The following is a 13,619-nucleotide window of genomic DNA, read 5'->3' as shown; positions in this document are numbered from 1 at the left end:
GCTTTTACCTTCAGAAGTTGAAGACCAGATCCCAAACTAACCAGTCGAACAGAAAAAAAGCAGCATTTGGTAGTTATTACAGTTATAATGGTTAGTGTTAAATGAATTATTCTCTTTTTGCCCTTTTGTTTATCTAAGGTCTATTGATTGTGAAGACAGTGTGATGAGCTTACATGATACTGATGAAGTGATGAAGTGATGAAGGTGAAATATTTTGAGACTCTTAATGCTTACACAATATTGCTGCTTCCTTGTCAATTTCCAAACTCCCCTCCCTCAGGCCTGATTTGGTATGATTTCTATTTCACAAATTGTTTGATTTTATTTGAGTTTTGCTCTTTATTTTCAGTGAAATAGAAATAAAATGAAATAGAAAGGAGCTGTTTCCGAGTTTCTATTTCATTTTATTTCACTCTTGCTGTTTAATGAGTACATGATCAATTTGATGGACCAAGTAGGTTTTTTTTTTTATGAGAAAAAGAAATATATAAACTAAAAAGAGGAAAATACAAGAGAGTTAGAGTTCACGGCCTTTATGGCCAGATTAGAAGCAATTGCATAACAGAGAGGGTCTCCTATCCTACTAAACTTTAAGTCCAAGTCCTGGGATTAGGATCATCTCCAGGGAGCAGGGAACGCCCAGGGCGCTGCCAGTTGTTGGGCTGTGCCCCACACATCCGTAGGCATGCGCCAAGATGTGTGCGGCACAGCTCAACCGTTGGATGCCTCCTGGCAGCACCTTGGGCGCACGCCTCCCTGGAGACGAGCTAAATTCCAAGTCCTGGGCTACAAAGCTAATATACAGAAGGTCCTGAAGGAGATGCCACAGCCAAGGATTAGTAATTGGAGATGGAAGAAGATCGGGGATCTGTTGATTCGCACACCACACTTCTTTCATCTTCAGTCCTAAACTGGAAACATGATCGAGCCCTGTATGAATACAAAAAAGCTTAGGTTCCAACTGCTGGTTGGATGGACAAAGTAATTATCTCATTTTTTTTTTGGTTAAAGCAAAGTAGCGATCTCATGTTAAAAATAAAACACCATCCTCCTCCTAATGATCTCACCACCACTGCCACTACTGCTACCACCACCACCGCTAACACCACCCTTCCATCACTTTACATGCAGCCACCACCACCCCCATCTTGCCACCGCCACCGCTAGCACCACTCCACCGCCACCACCCCCTTCCTAGCCCTACTCCCGCCATCACCACCCTTCCCAAACAAATATATAGAATCTATTCTAAGAAATTGAACTTCCAAATAGAGATTTTTTTTATTCTTGAAATATTTCATATTAATACAACCAAATAATTTCAATTACTTGATCAATTGTTGACTATTCATGAAACAAATCTGAAATTGAAATAGAAATCATACCAAATCTGACCTCAGCTGGGGTCTATGTTTAGCGAAAAAAGAACTATAAAAAAAGGCAAACGGATGGTTCAAGTTTCAAAAGTCTATATTTTAAAAAACTCATTCAATATCAATTCCCAATTCATACACCATAGTGTCCAAAGTTTTGTTGAGCAATGTGGCTTGGCTCTGGAGTTGCGCATTGTTTATTAACACATCCAACACACTTATAGAGTGATGCATGTTCAGTTGGAGTTGGGAAAACCCTTTTTAGAGATGTATCAGTTTGTTGCTCAATTTCAAGGTTTGTGCATTGACCTTTAGTTGAAGGTGATATCATGAAAATTATAGTATTTCGAGTCATCTTTATGTCCGTGAAAGAATTAGGTCAATTGGAGTTCGTGATAGAGAGATATGGTCAGTTAAACGAGTCATTGCGGATGACAAACGATACTGCATAAAAAACGAATATTTTCCATTGACCGTTTTATCCCTTATGTTTGGGACACAAACGGCAAAACACATTTAAAACAGCGTTTTAAACACATTTTGCTAACTATGGTTGGGCAGGTTGTAATTTGTAAATGAAGGCTCAGCAGAGCACAATCGAGGCTAATTTATGGCCCAATATACAGCCTTGCCTATCTTAGAAGCAAGACTGCAAGAGTAGAGTGAGGGAATAGCCCCACCGCCCCGCACCACCCCTGATTAAAGATTGATGACAAAGCGCCTGTGCTTGAGCCCAGCCTAGATGAATTACAAACACTACTGAGCACAAAAGTATTGTGGGATGAATTGGCTTGCTCAATCTTCTTATCATAACCTAAGTCTATTTATGTATTTAGAAAGGTCATCCAAAGGGTGAAATTGGTCTTTTACAAATTTCCATCCTTCCCAATTCTACAGATCCAAGCCCTCACTAAATGTTTGGCTTTATAATAGCCAAGCTAAGGGAGAAGAATGTTAGGAATTAACAACGCAGCAGAATAGCAATAGCAAAAAAAAAATAAAAATGAAAGCAAATCACATACATATGACATAATGGTTTATCTGGTTCATCCAAGATGGGTTACGTCCATGGTAGAGAAATAAACCAGAACTTCCACTATTTAATGAAGAAATTACTAAGACACATTACAATATAGAGAAACCCTAATTCCCCGAAAGTAGAAAACTGCACCCAATATAAATGTCTCAAAAAAAAAAAAAAAAAAGGATTCTAGAGGCTCTTGGATTGCTGATGCTAGGGAAAAATGAACAATATTTTCGATAGGAAAACAACGCAGCAGAATGGCAATTTGCAGAAGAAAAACAAAGGGAAAGAGAAAGCACACACACAAGACAGAGATTTTACGTAGTTCACCCCCAATGAGGTAGGCTACATCCACAGTAGAAGCCCACCCGGTCTAGTTTGAGTTACAAATCAACATAGGGCGAAATACATATCAAATTGAAGATCTCGACAAACGAAACAACCTACCGAAGTATCAACAGTATTTTCTGAATTAGAACTGAGATCAGGCTTCACCAATAACATAGAAGTTCACAACTCTAAATTATGCCTCCCAAAATGGACATGGCTGATGCGCTAGGTATTAGGTTAAGCTACGGATTGCAACTTGTGCTCTAAACGTAGTAATTTATAGAGAAGAGAATGGGCTCATCAACTAGTGATCATTGCATGTAAGACCAGGGCCCATTAAAGGTATGGGCTTAATTAATCCCTAGTTGTAACCCAATAAATTGGGTTGGAGCTTGTTATGGCCCGCGATTATATCGGTTCATTTGGGTATTTATGTGCTTTGATCCTTAAAGGTTCACATCATACTTAAGCTTAATTAATTAACTCTGCTAAACCAAATCCAAAGGAGCCTCCATTTAGTTAATGGTTTCATTTGAATACAGTCAAATGACCATGAAAAGTGGACACACAAGACTTGTCAAAAGAGGATTAAAGTAGATAAGAAGGGTGTAATAGTGATAATTAAAAAAAACTTCTGATTAAGCACTTAATTTAAACTTTGAAACATAATAAAGAGGTAGAATTAATCGGAGAACATTCCAACCAAAAGCTGTTTAAAGCTGTCCTGGACTTCTAACTTTGAACGTGTGGCCCATCCACGTATATATATTCCATTCCTTACATGGGCCTGACCCCACCTTGGGGTTAGCATTAGCAGATTGTTTAATAAGGTGATATTGAGGGCCCAGACCAGCTCATTAATTGCTTCAATCTATACATTGTGGCCTATAGGCATATTCATTAAGTTGGCAATAATAATTAATGGGAACGAGAGCTCTACTCAGTCGCATGGTCGCTACACAAACGTCTGGGCCAATGGGTGAGCAAGCCTGGGTATCTACTCAAGGGCAGAGGCGTCATCTCATGGTGCCCTGTGAGAGGGTGTAGGAAACACCACCGAATAGAGAGATCTTTTTCCCATAATTAATTTAAGGGTTTTTCTTCCCAATCACTATGCCTAGTGAATTATAACGATTAACTATTTGCCACATGTGCAGTACATGGGTTAGTCCATGTGATAGAGGACCAGACAACAAGCATCTCATCGGTACAACTTCAACTTAAAATGAGTAGATGAAGTAGCTAAAAATACAATTTGTATTTTATATTCATCTCCATTTGATAGCATTTTGGTAATTTTACTAACTTTAAATCAAAGCTTGAATAACTTTTTGTGCTTACTCTAGACTAAAATTTCTCCATTAAGAATAAACAAACAAATGTATTACCAAATGGTAAATAATGAAGCATTATACTTTACTACGCATAGTACCACTTAGAAAGACCCATTAATTTAAAGGGTGTTGTTCACTACACAGAAGCCCACGTGGATGCAAGCTACACCCAGAGTCCCAGACGCATGGGGCACAGGGCAGGGCGATCATTTCGCCCACCCTCATGTGTCTGGGCGCAACCCTGATGCTGAGAACATTTTCTCTTAATTTAATTATCAAGTTATCTCCTCCAGAAAAAAAAAAAAAAAAACAACTACTTTAGTTACTAAAGTATAGTTGTTACCAATCATTGTCACTTCATAAGGTTCCAACCCCGTTTGGTAACTGTTCAGTCTCTTGGAGCAGAGAACCAACTTGCCTGCCCCAAACATAAGGTTCCAACCCCCATCTCTCTCTCTCTCTCTCTCTCTCTCTCTGTCTGTCTGTGACAGATTAAAATGCTACAAGAAAACGACCCAACAATCATAAAAAGCAGCATCGTTTCCCAAAATCTGATCAGAAACATTCTAAGTTAAACTCAGGCATGTGTGTTTCCCAACTTTTTGACCAGGTCCACAACCAGAGACTTGGACTGGGAAAACAACTATACACTACACACTAGGTACGTAGTGGCACTGCTTCCCCTTCCCCCTCTCTCTCCCTTTCTCTTTCTGTCTCTCTCTACCCCCCTAGAACTGAAGCATCACACACATAAAGAAAGTATCCTTCCTTGGATCCCTCAATCATCATTACTTTCAAATCGATAAAATGCAGAACAGATAGTTTCATGGATGAGAGAGAGAAAAAGAAGGGTGATGATTGGAGACAAGTGAGATCATTTGATTATTGGGAGTTGCAGATCCAAGATTATTTCCCTTACTTTCATGCAACAAAATCACTACTACTTATAAGAGAAAGGAAAGGGGCCGGTAAGGAGTTGATGGTGACCTTATAAAAAGGGCTGTTCTTAAACTTCCTTTTCTTAAAGTCTGCAAAAGCTCAAGGTGTGGAAACTTTGTCTCCATGCCAATACATCTTTTGCAGATACCAAAACAACTCTTCTTCTTCTTTTGTTTCTTGTAAAAGTTCCCCCGGGAAGAGAAGGGGGGGGGGGGGGGGGAATTGGAATAGCAGCTTGTCTTGCTTGAGGCTTATTGGTATTCGATGCAAGGAAAGGAGGTTCATTAGGGTACTACTTATTACCAGTTTGTACATTAATAATAGGTTTTAAGGATCAATCTATGCTTGCTTATTCCCAATGTAATCTTTCCTTAATCATGTTTTAAGATCACATTTTCAACTCTTTTCTTTTAAAATTAGAAACTGCACTAGGTTTTCTCGCATAAATGAAACAGCCAATTGCACAATCTCAGACTAGGTTTGAACCATAGTTAGAAAAAAAAAAAAAAAAAAAAAAACCGAAATCTTACGGTATGAGTTTTAAATGGGGAAAAAAAAAAAAAATAGAAAACAGACGGTAGGGATTTTAAACATTATATTTCAAAAAAATAGAACAAAAAAAAAAAAAAAAACTGCACTATTCTCATATAAATTGAGGAATTTTTATTTGAATTACATGCTTCTAATTTCAGTATCTATGCATTGACATTGAGTTGAAGGTGATATCATGAAAAATGTGGCTCTTCGAGTCATCTTTACATTGGTGAAAGAATCAGGCCGATCAGAGTTCGGGAGATAGAGATATGGTAACTTAAGTCCAAGGTATTGAAAAACACAAAACAACATAAACGTATTTTAAACGAGTTTAAAACGAGAATGCTTGCCGTTTGCCGTTGTGTTTAAAACGGTAAAAAACATCCATTGTAAATGCGTTTTTGCAAATAGAGATTTGAACTATCCAAAGTAAATTTATTTTTTTCCTTCTTAAAGCATGATATTGTTATCTTGTGTGACTTTGCATGATTCAGTTATTTACTAGTTAAACCCAAAGAATTAATTACCTAAACAATTTTGCCACTGCCAAAGGCACTTGCAATGGATGTCCTAAAGGATATCCAACACTTTATTAAAGGGATAAAAGGAAAGCACCAACAAAAGAAAAGGATACCATTATCTTATTTCTCAATGACTCACAAGAAAAAATTAAAATTAAAATCTAGAAAAAGATGCATGATTTGAATGGCAAAAAACATTTAAGGGTTTCATTTATAAAAGTTCCAAAAAAAAAAAAAAAAAAAAAAGTGAGCAAAAACCAAGTTGGCTAAAGATAAGAGGAGAAAGAAGGTGAGGTTGGCTCTCCCACAGCAGAGATGGGGTGTTGGGCTAATGAGTATGTCTGTCACCCCATTAGGCTTATGCTAGAAGTTTTAACAGCCACTACCACCTTTGGTGACGTCTTCCTTTATCACCCTCAATGGGGGCAAAGCTCCAGGGGGGGGGGGGGGGCTTGTCTTCGTCTTAAAGGGCAAGGGCTCTAGGACCATCTTTTGGAGGGTCATCGAGATAAAGGGCAAGGTAATTATTAAGAGGAGAAAACAACGCTGCTAGGCTGCGTAGGGTATGCTGACGTCTCATTGTATCTTTCTCTTCTCTCCTATGAAATGACATATTTGTTTTTTTTCGTAGTTGTATAAGATTTTCAAGTTTTATCTTCATTCCTATGATTATTTGGAATGGACGTAATCTAAGATGTTATGAAGGAAAATATAGGCACTCTAGTGCTACCATGGATGGAGGTGATCAAGAGGGATAGTAGAGATGGATCTCTTTTAATATCAATCAAGGTAGAATCCATTGAGGATTTTATTCTTTTAAAACAGCTAAGTGTTGCTATTCATCCTGATTCTTTCTTGATTATTTTGAAATGCAAATGAGGTAAATCAAATCCTGATTGATTCAAATTAAATATAGATACTTGCTCTTTGGAAAACCTAGGTAATGCCAATGCTGGTGTAATTATAAGAAACAGATTTGGAGCTTCAATGGGTTGTTTCTCTATTTTTCTAAGTGTCAAATCAAACTTTTATGTTGAGTTTGAAGCTTTCTTCAAAGGTTTGCAGTTGGCTAGAGATAAAAGTATATTCATTGAGTGTGATTCAAATGAAACCATTTTATGCGTCATAAATTAGCATATTCCATGGATCTTTCAACAAAATATGGTGTGCATAATTTATAATTCCTTTCTCTATTCAATGAAAAATCGCTCATTGCATTTGGGACTTAAATATTGCAGTTGATTTGCTTGCCAAGAAGAGTGTTGTATCACAGATGTCTCTATTTGTCTTGTTTTTTCTACACTAATGACAAATCTTAAGGTATATTCTCTAGTCAATTAGTGGTGTCTTGTGCTCTGTTGATGACAATTCCGAAGGTGGAGCATCAAGATTCATTTTGTATTTTTATCGGTTCAGGTATGCATAGATGTTAATATTGTACATCTCTTTATGATTGAATAATATTCTTTTGCCGACCCTTAGTAAAAAAAAAATATATATATTTGTTGCTTAATAAAGACATCGGAAAAGCGGGAGAAAGTGAAGTGGACATTAAATGCTCATCTTTGTGACCATGTCAATCACCACAGTTTATCTCCATTCTCCTTAGGGCCAACATTTATATATATATGGAAAATCTTGTTGTCACCAAGGTTGGTTACAACTAGAGTATAAGTTTACTTTAATGCCCTTTTAGTATATAGCACACATTTTTTTCCTATGAGAGTAAATCATGTCATTTCACATAAACAATGACAACTATTGAAAATATATCCCGATAAATCACTTTCAACTTATTTTGAAAATACCTTTTTACCTTGACAATAACTTTTAAGAATAATACAAAGGGTAATCAAAAAAGGTTTCACTTTCAAACTTCACCACCTTGATGACAACAAGATGCATGTACCCATATATTCATCAGCTGGTGCCTACACCATCGTGGGAGCTAATGAGAGCGTACATAGAGGGATATGTTAATTAATGAGTCTCCTTTAAAGGGGAAGGGGTTAGGAAAAGAACTCCATATTTTTATCAATTAAGTTTGGCTATAGTGTAATCCAAACAATGGAAGGTAATCAATTAGGAGGTTGAGAATTTGCATGTAACCTGCTGCACCCCCATAATCAATGTAGTAACATATATATATATATATATATATATATATATATATATATGAAAAGGTACCATGCATGACTGTCTCAATAAATCAAGTAAAGAGAGAGTAATGTATGTACCACATTAGAGTAGTAGTAACAATAACAGAAAAGTGCATGTGTTAAAGGTGTGAACATCCTTGAAGAGCAAAAACAAAGATAAGAGAGAGAGAGGGGTTTGTTAAAGAGATGAGTCAAAAAGGGGGAGAAAAATAAAAGAAAGGGGGTTTACAAAAGGAACATCCACTTTCTGCAATTAATTAACAGTTATATGCATTATCAGAATCACATCTCAGTGATCTTACAACTCTATTCGAGCTTTTGAGAGATAACTAGATTCCCCTAACCCAAATTTGTTTAAATTATTCTTACCAATCTTAGTTCCCATCAAGAGATTTGCACTTGACAACAAAATCAACCGTCACCTCAACTTAATAAACTTGAACTAAAGCCACACCATAATGTCATGGTCTATTAATGGTGGTTTAGTTCATAACATATATTAAATTGAGGATAGGGAAAAAGGTTATTTGAGCCATAATTAAGTTCTCTATCATTCGATCTCCTTTTCATATGAAATGATTTTATCACCTTCCGATGTTAGAAATCTAATATAAAAAAGGAAGAGGACAGAGAGATGGTCTGAGTTGAACGAGATCGTTCTATCCTTAAGACAGTATTTGCACCTGCATTGGGTTACAACAAACCTGCCTCCATAAGACTTTTCTAATGGATCATGACTATTGGGCTCTCATGGCTGTACGGATGGGCGACAGCCACAGTGTGCCATCAAAGCGTCACATTGTGCCTCACGCACGCGCACGTGCTCGGATGTCACCGTCCTCGCTAACAAGTGCATCGTACAATCCTTTCTAAACATAACATGTGATAATAGATCACAAACATATATAAGCCAAATGATCTCCTTCGTCACAACTGATGTGGGACTAAAATCCCACACCAATATTTGAAAAATTCCAACACCCTATGTAGAAAACCGTTTTGTTGCACCTCATTGGTATATTCCTCTTCTTAGCAAAAACAAAAAAAAAATGGTATACTACTCTATGTTGATTGCTCAGAAAACTTCTCCCCTGAGAAAAATAAAAAAATTTGTGATAAATTTTTATTTTAAACGATACATGATATTGTAAACTTTTCTACACTTTCAAAGGTTGGATTGTGGTCAAAGCGTAAAAAATAATAACATGTAAGGTATCAAAACTAGATTAAGCCAAGAACTATATAATTGCACAGAATATGTTGAGAGAGGTTTGCCTCTCCTGTAGCAACAACCCCACCCACCCAGCCCCCAAAGAAGAAAAAAACAAGAAAGGAAAGGATTATGATTACAAATCCTCTCCTATGGCTACCTACAAAGCATCTGTTGCATAAATAATGCACTCATAATTGATCAACTTTATTATTATATCATTGAACATACCTTTTTATTTGTTTTTTTTTTTCTAAAAAATCTTGTTTGTCATAGAATAGATGGAAACTAAAGTTTATAACTTGGAAGAAATTTGTTTTGCATTTGGTTGCTTGAAAAATCAATAGAATGAATAGTAATTAAAACAGAATTTCAAGTGGATTTTTCTTCTCTCCTCATTCTTTTTTTCTAAATTAAAGAGACACAATACCTGAAAATTGGTGAAAGAAGCAAAAATAAGGGCATCATTGAAAAAACCTCTTGGATCACCATTTTCATTCGTAAAGAACAAAACAAATGAAAGTTCAGGTTGTCACTAAAACAAAGTCATCTTTTTTCTAACACTTTTCATAATTTTTTTTCGCTAAAGGTCAGCAAGATTTAATTAGATAAAAACAAAAATATACAAGTATTTAACATCCAGGCATACCCAGATGGATATAAAGGAACAAAAACATAGGGTGGCGCAAACTCTAGAAAGAGAAACGACATCTTGGTCTCATAAAAAACTATGCATTTCTGGAAATAAAAAATGCATGCTAAGAGGAGATTGGTTTCTTTTGGGTAGACACTAAGAGGAGATTGTTAAAGCACAATCTTACAACAGAATACCAAAATTAAAGAGATATGGCATATCCTTTTCCTACCATCACTAGAGAAGTATGTTGGGGTATGATGTCTTGTATTCTGTCACTTACTATATGGATATTTTGGTAAATTATTTGAATAGGGTAAAAATTTGTAACGAAGTTTCTTTCTTTGTAAGCAATCTAAAAGTGATGTGAGGATGAGTGGGTATAACATATTCTTCATTGATAGTGAAGTAGATCTCATCTCACTGTGGAGGTAGGCAATCATGTTGAGCCACACAAATCCTTGTGTGCATTGCATGATTGTTTGTTTATGATTTCCATTTTTTTCTGCATCATTTTAGGTTCTCGGTTTTCTACAAAGTAAATAAAATTAAAGCTTAATTGGTTTGGTCTTTTGGACATGACAAAATATTAGAACATGAGAAAAAAGAAAAAAAAAAAAAAAAAAAAAGGAAGAAAAGAAATTTAATTAAGCTTCAGTATAATGATCTTGGCTTAGAAATTAACTTTCTCTACATATAGATGAACTTTAAAATAAGATGGAAAATATAGGGGAGAAGTGTTCTTTCATTACAAGTGACCATCTAATTTTAGTTCTTTGAAATGAAGGGAAAACTTTCCCCAAAACTTAATAAAATAAAAAAAGAATGAGAAAATTTTTTGAGATCCACATTTTTATTTTTGCCTAATTGGACAGATTGTGAGATCAGTTTTCCATCATAAATCTCAGTGTTCTAATCTTTTTTTCTGTTTTTTTGTCACAAATAATTAATTTGGGGACAAGTGAAGGCATCCTAATTAAGGGTATTTCAGTCTGTTGGATTGGGATTTTAATGTAGCCTCTTGAAACGCTGGAGAGTGATTACACACCTTACAAATGTGTAAGAAAGGCAAACAATGCAAGGTAATAATAGAAAATCAGTAGGAGTGAAAGGGTTGGAGTACAACTTTTCAATATTGTATATAAAGGCATGAGGGTTTTAATATAGTTCTTCTAGGCTATGCGCAACTCTTCAAGGTTTTCAAGGAGATATAGAAAACACCAACTCTTCTAGGTTGATGGAAAAACTCTTCAAGATTTTTAAGAGATGAAGTCAACTTGGTTCAAAAATATGCTAAAGGATCTTTCATTCAAAATAATCAACAAAAATTACCCTTAAACCCCAAATTCTGTAGCCTTTTATAGGCAAAATTAAATCCTGGAATCCAAGCTTCTACTCCTAAGATCCTAAGGTTGAGATTGCACAAAAGCTTTGCTTAAACAGAAGAAAAGAAAAACTAAATGGTAGAGAAATCCCACTATCTTGGGGTTGTCCCAAGTTTTACACTTTCCATATAAATTCCCTTCTTCCCAAGTATTGGATGAGTCTTCAAGAAGCATTTATTGCATTGTAGAAGCTCTCCATATCATCCACTAAAGAAGCTGAAAGGGCAAACAAGAAAGGATGGTCTTCAAGGACATTGAGCTTGGCCATTTGAGTGGGCTGGGTGGACAGAATTGGTAGGGCCAAGTGGTCGGGCAGGTGTGCTTGGGCATGGTTGGTCTTGGCCTGGTTCTTCTTAGGACTTTGGGATGATTGAGTTGGGCTTCAAACTTGGGCTATGTCATCTGGGCCTTCATCAGATTCAAAGGGCATATACATCAATATACAAGTGGGGTATGATTTGAGTTTCAATCTTAAGAAATTGAAACCAGTAAGAAATTTGATCAAAGATTGTGTTTTCTATTGTTAAGAAATTTATAAATTATCTCCAAAACTGAGGGTATTTTAGTCTTTCCAGGAACAACAAAAATTGTCTTTCTACCTATTGACTAAATAAGGAGTTTCTTATTCTTGGGAACTCAATATTCGATCTCCTCTTCATATCTCTTATTTTATTCAAAGAATCTTCAATGTAATATTTCCATATCGCATGTGATAATTTCTGTCATAAATAGATCGGCTAGGGTTGTAACTATATATTCCACTCTCCATTAAGAGAATACAATCAATGAATGAAATCTTAATTTTGATACTACCTTTCTGTGCTCTGCTCAAAATCATAGGTTTTGTATTTTTATATTAGCTTCTACTTAAGTAGTTATCTTGGTCATTTGAACAAGATAGTTTGTAATTTCTTCTGTTGGTAAGCATGAAACATGCCATTCATCCGAGAGAGAGAGAGAGAGAGAGAGGTTCAATTATTCAAAAGAAAGTAGTTTAAGAAAAAAAGAAGAAAAGAAAAAGGAAAAAAGAAAAATAAGATGGGGGGTGGGGTGGAAGAGAAAAAGTAGTCTATGTTAGAGGCTTCTTCCTTTTAGTGATTGAGAATAAAAAAAAGTCATAAAAGAGGGAACCCAAAAGTAAGGGGAATATATTAAGATGTTGGAGAGTTTGAAAGAAAGTAAAGAAAACATATGAGAGAGAGAGAGAGAGAGATGGAAGTATCTCATCAAACTATACCTTTGTGATTTAAATGGTGTATTAACTCTCAAAAACCCTAATATCTTTTTAAAAGTCATAAACGACAAATTCCCTACTTACACTTAGGGTTTCAATTTAAAAGATGGCCAGAGAAGATAATAATCTTTTTAGGATTCTAAAGTTAATAACATCTTTAAAGTCTAAAGCTGAGATGCCTATCTATGATGTTTGGGTGTTAACCCTTTCTTTGCCTAGCTTCTTTCTATTTTTTTAAACCTCCTCACCACTACTTTCGAAAGATGATGAGAATGTTTTGGGTTATGAAATCAAAAGAAGAAAAAAGGAATTCTTTTGCAAAAGGCATTACCAGCCGGCCTGAAAAGTAGTGCCCTTTTGATATTTCTTAACCAAGATTTTACCCTCTTTTTTTTCCCCTTCTAAAGTGGCTTCTACTTTGCATAACCCTTACGTTATGGATCATACCTTAACTCATACTTTGTGCATTCCCAACATTCCTTTTAACAAACTACTACATACATCTCATTGTGCAAATTATTTCTCCCCCGGGGGGATTGGAAAAGGAGGGTACTGACCCATATAAATAGTAAGTCTATTTTCACACTGTGGAGAGTGGATTGGTGGAAAAGGAATCAGCCAATAAAAGGTGTAACACTATTCTTTTGAGGGAGGGAGGGGGACTTTGTGAGGGAGAGGATGCCAGTTAAGTTCCTATAAGTCTCTACATCGTACTACTCGCATCCCATGTGGAAAGGAATGTGGAAAGGGTGTCCAAGTACCTATAAGTCTCTAGGTCAGACTACTTACATTTGAGACAGATACACGTCGGGCTAAGCAAGAGGCCTAGCTAAACCTGAGTCCGACCCGAATCTATCAGGACCAGACTATAACTAAACCCAATCCCGCCCTTCAGGCTGAAAAATCAAGGTCCGGTCCAGGCCGGGCTCAGGACAGGTTCGG

The sequence above is a fragment of the Telopea speciosissima genome, chromosome 10 (genome assembly GCF_018873765.1).
Source record: "Telopea speciosissima isolate NSW1024214 ecotype Mountain lineage chromosome 10, Tspe_v1, whole genome shotgun sequence".
NCBI lineage: Eukaryota > Viridiplantae > Streptophyta > Magnoliopsida > Proteales > Proteaceae > Telopea > Telopea speciosissima.
Note: the sequence above shows the minus strand (reverse complement) of the source record.